Here is a 7,753-nt window from a genome sequence, read left to right on the forward strand (position 1 = left end):
TCATTCTTAATTAAATAAGTGTCTTTAGGGGAAGTAGCTGTTTCCAGCCACTAAAGGCTCTTTAGTTAACCGTTTTGTTTTTATTCTATTCGAGCGTTTAATTCTATCAGTTTGGTAAATCCCCTATGCATGCTGTGTATTTCTGGGAAGCTCAGGATCTCTGTGTGAGTATTTTGATGTGTTCTGTGTGAAGAAGTATGATGATGCTATAATCAAGGCCACTTTGCTTCTAGCTACCTATAACATCAATGATAAAAATAGACAGGAATGAGATACTTAGGTTGGCATCGTCTGTATTGTGGTTGGAGAAATGATCAATATCCTCTGAATGTCTCTGGCATCTTCCCTTCCACGACTTTCGTTCAGACTTTCATTATCTTGCTGGATTACTGCAAAGCCCCTGAAGTGGTATCTTTTTAATCTCCTGTCTTTCCTTTCTTCAGCCCAGACCTCACGCTATTTCCAGATAAATCTTACAGGCACACAACTCCCATAGCATCGCTGTCTCACTCAAGAGCCTTCAGGGACCCCCCATTGTCAACCAGAATCAATAGCATTCGGGGCCCAGGTGTTCAAGAGCCTTCTAAATGTGACCCAAACACACTTTTCAAACTTTTCTCTCAATCTTTGCCTGGATGTATTGTATGATTTCAATCAACCGGACTGTTCGCTGTTCCTCGGGGATCCCTCATGCTCCCACTTCTCCAAGCCATGGCTGTGATCTTTTTTCTATGATGACTATTGTCTTAGTCTGTTCTATGGTGACCATTGTCTGCTGTAACAAAAATGCCATAGGTGGGTGGCTTAAACCACAAACATTTATTTCTCACAGTACTGAAGTCTAAGAAGTCCAAGATCGGGGCACGGGAAGATTTGGTGTCTGGTAAGAGCCCGCTGCCTGCTTCATAGACAGTATCTTCTTGCTGTGTCCTCACATGGACAGTGCTTGGACAGGGCTGCACAAGAAGAGAAGTCCCTCACTGCAGGAGAACGTCCAGAGGTTACAGTGGGGAGGCAACCATCCAGAAGGGGAGGAGGGCAAGGGGACTCCCAGGGAAGGAGAGGATTGGAGAGGGGCCTTATGTGACCAGGTGATACGTCTTTGGGTCAGAGACCTCTGAAGGGCCATAGCAGCTTACAACCAGAAGGTTCTACCTTATCAATGGCCAGCAGATGGGGGGGTCAGATTGCACTAGGTATGCAAAGCAGTTAAGGCTCTAAATGGTTAAAAATCTGCTTGTCTGGACTATTTTTTTAAATAACTGGATGTGTAAAATTTTGATGGGATGCAAGTAAGTTTTTGAACTGATAGATCTCAATCTACAGAGAAGTAATAAACAACCTAGGGGTCAATACCCACAGACCATCTTTGGCTCATTTATATAACATTTTGGGCAATAAGTAGCAGTCAGTGCCAAAGCAACCGTTTACAAATTAAGTATTAAACACTTAAAATTTAGGAGGTGCTCCAGCAAATGACTTGACATATCCTTTGGAATTATAAACCGGGAAGAATGAAACCGATTTGATTGGTGATGGCAGTACTTACCATCACTCACTCTCCCCACTCTTTCCCAAATAAATCCATGGGAACTCCAATCAGAGTTCAACTTAAGGTGCCCAAACCACAGTATTACCCAGTATGATAGAAAACAGAGACCCCTCCCAGTGCTATGATCGCACTAATGGTGCCCCCTAGTGGTTACTGTGTAGCTTAGTTTCATGAAGGGACTTCCTTCCAAATGGAGATGAAAATGTTGGGTAAAATGTATTATTCTTCCCTGAAGTGGTACACCATTAGACTTGTTTATGTAATCACAATTTAAAACGACACACAATTTTTTCCGTCCAACATAAAATGTCCCACAATTTATATTATTCCCCCACAGAGTCCATCTTCTTTGTTTTAATACTGAAGCTCCTACAATTTGGACTCATTTTCTACTGTCCAGGGTTGATAAATACCTCAATTATTTGTCTGCATATAAGTCCAGAAACACAAGCAGAGATTCTTTTTTAAAAAAATGAAACTTAGCATTTTAGAAATTCACAAGTCCCTTAAGAAGTTTCTGGGACATGGGGCGTAATAAAATACAAGATTTTGATTACTGCTTAATAGTCCTGGGGATGTTTTCTAAGTTAATTTGAAGAGGTAGTTTTAAGTATGTGACTCTTGATATTTATTTTTTGTCCAACAAATATTTACTGAGAACCCTTTCTATGTGCAGGCACTGGACCAGAAAATGGGGACATGGCCCTAAGCAAGTTCGATGTGATTGCTGCCCTAATGATACCGGGAATGTCGCAGTGGTCATGAAGCTGCCCCAAACCTTTGCTTCCAAATTGAAGATTCTGACAAGGTAAGGCAAAAATAAGTCATTTTACTATTTTATTTTCTTCTGGTCTGGGCTTCCCTGAGGCTGGAACTGATTGACTTCAGTTGCAAATCCTGCCAGAGAGAAAGTGCTTTTTTTTTTTTTTTTCTTTTTTTGGGAAGGCAATTGATAGCTGTGTAAGATATCACTGGTCTGAGGACTCGAGTTTAAGCTCCAATTTGCTTCACCCAAGTCCTTGATCAGCCTCGAGGAGGCTGGTTCGTGGAATCCCACAGTCTGACTTATCAAAATATCCATTTGACCTTGAAAACATTCTTGCCGATGCCATGCAGCTAGAACACAAATGAGGTATTTGAACAAAGTGTTTGCATCAGTGACTCTAAATTGACACAAACTCTGTAGGTTGCCTAGGATGAGAAAGGTCTCTAAGGCTCATTTTATTTGGTGCCTGCAGGGTTTTGTTATTCTCTGGGCTGGAAGATGACAAACAGCATGTTAATTAAAGAACTGACATCCTTCAATTTACTCTTTTCTCACGACTCAGAATATTCCTCCTCCCCCAGCTCTCATCCCCACTCCTACTATTCCCAAAGAAATGTAAATGAAACGTTTCGTAGTTTTTACATGAATAATTTTGGGACAGATCCTGTTCTTCTCATCAACCACTTTACAGCAAAGTCCAATTGGGTGCCCTGTTATGTTAAATTTTGATCTTTTTAACATAAGAAAAATCATTGTGATAAAGGTTAATGCCTCCTTAATATTTATACACTTGAGTCGTATTGAAAGTGTATTTTGAAATTCTGAAATCTTGAATTAATATGACAACGTGCACAGACTGTGTGTCACCATTTGTAATTCATTAGCACATACTTTACAATATATTAGCATCAAATGTGGAATGCTCCGTCGTGATCCTGGCAAGCCTATGAGTTTCAACCTCATGGATCCTCTAGCACTTTAAGGTTTTGACATAGATGTCCAGAGACAATTCCAAATGATTCTTGCAGATCAGGAATACATTAATTTACCCAGCAACCTGCTAGGTATAATATATTACCCTGAGAAACATGCTTACCTAGCAGTCATCCAGCATATGTTTGTCTAGGTTCGAGCAGATTTTGAACACCAGACTGCTATAATGTAAATGAATTGTGACATGATCCTGGTAAATTGGGAACTGCATCTGCTGTACTGCACCTGGCGTGTGTCCCCCTTGCACAGTGAGTCCGCAGATGATTAACAGTCACTACAACTCACATCATTTTGAAATAGTGCCTGGATAGCCCCACATGTATCGTCAGGGGCTCCTGCAACAGATGGAAATCTAACAGTGTCATAGATTCCATAAGTTTGTTCTTTGCTGATGCTAAAACCCCCTGGAATATTTATTTTAATGACCTGTTCTCCTGGGCATCTGAAAACCAGTCTCTGACTGACAGATCCACACCATGTCCAAAACAGTGATTTAATGGCTATACTTAGCTTGACTATCACCTCAAAACACTTAAATCTTAGCTCTTAAAAATTCCCAAATCTCCAAACATCCTTTGGCATCATAGAATATTCAGAGTTCCCCTGAGCTTAAAAACTTTTGTGGGAGCATAGCTCAGGAGTTCATGTTTAAAAATATTTATAAGGAGGAGCGCCTGGAGGGCCTCAGTCGGTTAAGCATCCAACTCTTGATTTTTGCCCAGGTCACGACGTCACATATTTGTGGGTTTGAGCCCCACACAGGGCTCCTTGCGGAGCCTGCTTCGGATTCTCTCTCTCTCTCTCTCTCTCTCCACCCCCCTGCCCCTCTCCCCCCACCCCACCCCCGTGCTCAGTCTCTCTTTCCCAAAATAAATTAACAAACTTAAAAAAATAAAAATAAAATAAAAATATTTATAAGGATGTTTCTGGTTTTATAACTATTAAAGAGAAAGCTGAGTCATCTGAATTTTAGAACTGACAGGGCTGCTTCATATTTATTATTATTGATCTCTGTGACCTAACTCTTTAGAACTGTAGTACAGTATTTATGATCCATTGTGCGGTGTGTGTGCATAAGCGTATGTGTGTGCATGTGCACATCTGTATATGCACACAGATCTTCATGCAACACAGAAAATACGCAATTGGATGCATGAGTGTGGTCTTGTCTTTGTGATTGTTGTTGCCTGTACATGTCAAGTTGTTCTCGCTTCCTCCCTTTGAGCAATGACAGACAGCTTTGTCCTCAGCTCATCCCTGCCCTGCTGCTTCGTCTCTCCAGCAGTGCGTCCAGGACTGCTAATTTCTTCTCAATATCCAGTTTATCTCCTCTTTGGTAATATAATGCTGGGTTTTAGCTAGACACATTACACATTGCTGCCCACCAAAGTACACAGTTTCCAATCTTCCTTGCAGCTAGGTGTGAACAAATGACTGCATTTTAGACAACAAGACATAAAAGAACCCTCCTTAGACTCCTTCCATCAACCTGCTGCCTGGAACACCAACTCAATGGCTTGAGCTCCACAGCCATCTTGTGCAAATATCAGTGAGATCTATATAGTGAGTGACCTGGAAGGAGAGTTGTGCTCCGAAAGCCAGGGATCCTCACCAGTCTCTGGCTGCCTATCTTCAGGGTATGTTATGTAAGAGAGAAGTAAACCGCGATCTTGTTCAAGGCATTGGTTTTTCTGCTGTCGTGTGTGCAGGCAAATTGAATACCAACTGATGGCCCTTTCTTCCATTTCTTCCACACCTTCCCTTCATGCCATCTGTCTTCCACTCTGTGCCCTACCATCCACATTACTGTTGTGCTCCTGGGAGCCATTTCTTACCTGTCTAGTACCCTTGACTGGTCACATGAAGCCAAGATCTGATGATGGCCTCTATATCCCATCCTTATCCCTACCTCTGTGTCTCTGGAAGTTTCTCTTCATACAGCTATTATGGTGGACATCAACAGACCCAACCTTGTATTGTGCCATTAGCAACCCAAACAGCAAGGGAGCATCTGCCCTACATCTCTGGAGGTGAAATCTCAGACAATTGTCTGATTGGCTGCTTTGGGTCTTCTGCTTATCCCTGAAGTTGATATTGATTAGGGAGAAGGGTAATATGGTTAGCCAGGTTCAAGTTATACCCAGCCATGTGGATAGGACAGAATTGGTTCAGCCTCTACGTGAACTAACCACATGGAATGAGGGTCCCTACAAAAAAGAGGAGTTCCAAAAGAAGGTGAAAAACTGCTAAGAAGGCAAAAGAAGGGAAGACTTCTATCACTGCATGATCTCTTCTCACAGATGAGGAAACTGAGCACAGAGAATTTTATTTTCCCAAGGACACACAGGAAGTAGGTCATGGAGCTGGGATTCAAATCCAGTTCTGTCTGACTCTAGAGTCTTTGTGCCCTAACCATTCTGCTGAAGTATGTTCTTTTATACAGTACTAAACAGTAATCATTAAGACTCCAAAATTTAATTGATGGGGGCACCTGTGTTTCTCAGTCGGTTGAACAACCAACTCTTAATTTCAGCTCAGGTCATGATCCCAGGGTTGTGGAACCGAGCCCCATGATGGGTTCCATGCTCAGTCCGTGGAGCCTGCCTGGGATTCTTTCTCTCTCTCCCCCTGCCTCTCTCTCCAGGTTATGCTTCCTGTCTCTCTCTCCAAAATAAAAAACAAAAAGCAAAACAAGAAACAAAACAAAACAAAATTTAACTGATGAACCAAAAAAAAAAAAAAAAAGAAAAAGAATTAATTTGTCTAAATTTGTGAGATGGGCCTAAGACTATGATGTGAATTGCCACCTATATCCAACCTAAACAAGGTAAGTCTCCTTACCACAGAAGTATATTATTCCTTTTTATACATTGTCCATAAACAAACAAATAAAAACATATATAGGTCACTTTGTGCCTTCAGGGGTTTTACTGTTTCCTTTTGGGGGGGAACTTTATTCATTACACAGGTAGTCCACACAGAGCTATTTTCTGAATGATGCTCAGCTTTTTAATACCTTTTCCCAATTAAACATAATCATACCAACCTTAAACTACCCAAATGAATCCCTATGTACCTACACTATACTTGTCTTTGTGTTCTTTTTCATTTATTTTGTTTTAATTTAGTATCTTTTCATTTTTTTTTTTTTTACTTTTTAAATTTATTTATTTATTTGTAGAGAGAGACAAAGCACACGAGCAGGGGAGGGACAGAGAGAGAGGGAAAGAGAGAATCCCAAGCAGGCTCCACATTGCCAGCACAGAACCTGGTATGGGGCTCAAACCCGCAAACTGTGAGATCATGACCCAAGCCGAAGTCAAAAGCTGGATGCTTAACTGACTAAGCCACCTCGGTGCCCCTAGTAACTTTTTTTTTTTCTAATTTGAGCACAGTTGACACACAATGTTACACTAGTTTCAGGTGTATAACTTAATGATTCAAAACCATAATGAGATATCATCATAAGTCAGAATGGCTAAAATCAAAATGACAAGAGATAACAAGTGTTGGTGAGGATGTGGAGAAAAAGGAACCCTCATGCATCGTTGGTGGGAACGTAAATTGGTAAAGCCACTACAGAAAACAGTATGGAGGTTCCTCAAAAAATTAAAAATAGAAATACCATATGATTCAGCAAATAATTCTACTACTGGGTATTTACCCAGAGACATACAAAAACACTAATTCAAAAAGATATATGCATCCCTGTTTATGGCTGTTTATTGCAGCATTATTTACAATAGTCCAGACATGGAAGCAACCTAAGCATCCAGCAATAGATGAATGGATGAGGAAAATATGGTGTGTGTGTGTGTGTGTGTGTGTGTGTGTGTGTGTGTGTGTGTAATATTACACAGCCATAAAAAAGATAAGATTGTGTTATTTGAGACAACATAGATTGACCTATAGGGTACTGTGCTAAGTGAAATAAGTCAGTCTTAGCATTGTTCTTAATACTGGTCATGCTTTTTTGTTTCCCTAAGACAATACAGACTACCCTACCTACATAACTACATAAACATTGAAAGCTATATTTAAATGCTCATCCACAGGAATCCTAAAGATGTAAACCATGGATGTCACCACTAAGGGATTTGTGTGCAGGGAATCACCCTAGAGATCATTAAACCCAATCATTGCATTTCACAGATGAGAGAAATAAGATTCAGAAGTTAAGTGCCTTGCCCAAAATCACTCCACTGGTTTGGCAGATTCTGGGGACTAGGTAACATTAAACCATTATGCATATAATTCCATATCTCATTTACCATGCACCGTTAGGTCTTCCTCTTCAGAGATACAACCTCCTCTGAGACTTTGTTGGCCACAGAATTCAAGTTTGCCCTGGCATACTAGCCATGTGATTAATATAAAGGTAAAGCAAATACAGCCAAATTCCAAGTAATATAAAGGTGCCACTGAAAAATGCCTGGAGATTT

This window comes from Puma concolor, chromosome D1 (genome assembly GCF_028749965.1).
Source record: "Puma concolor isolate L17-30 chromosome D1, mPumCon1.1.hap2, whole genome shotgun sequence".
Classification (NCBI taxonomy): domain Eukaryota; kingdom Metazoa; phylum Chordata; class Mammalia; order Carnivora; family Felidae; genus Puma; species Puma concolor.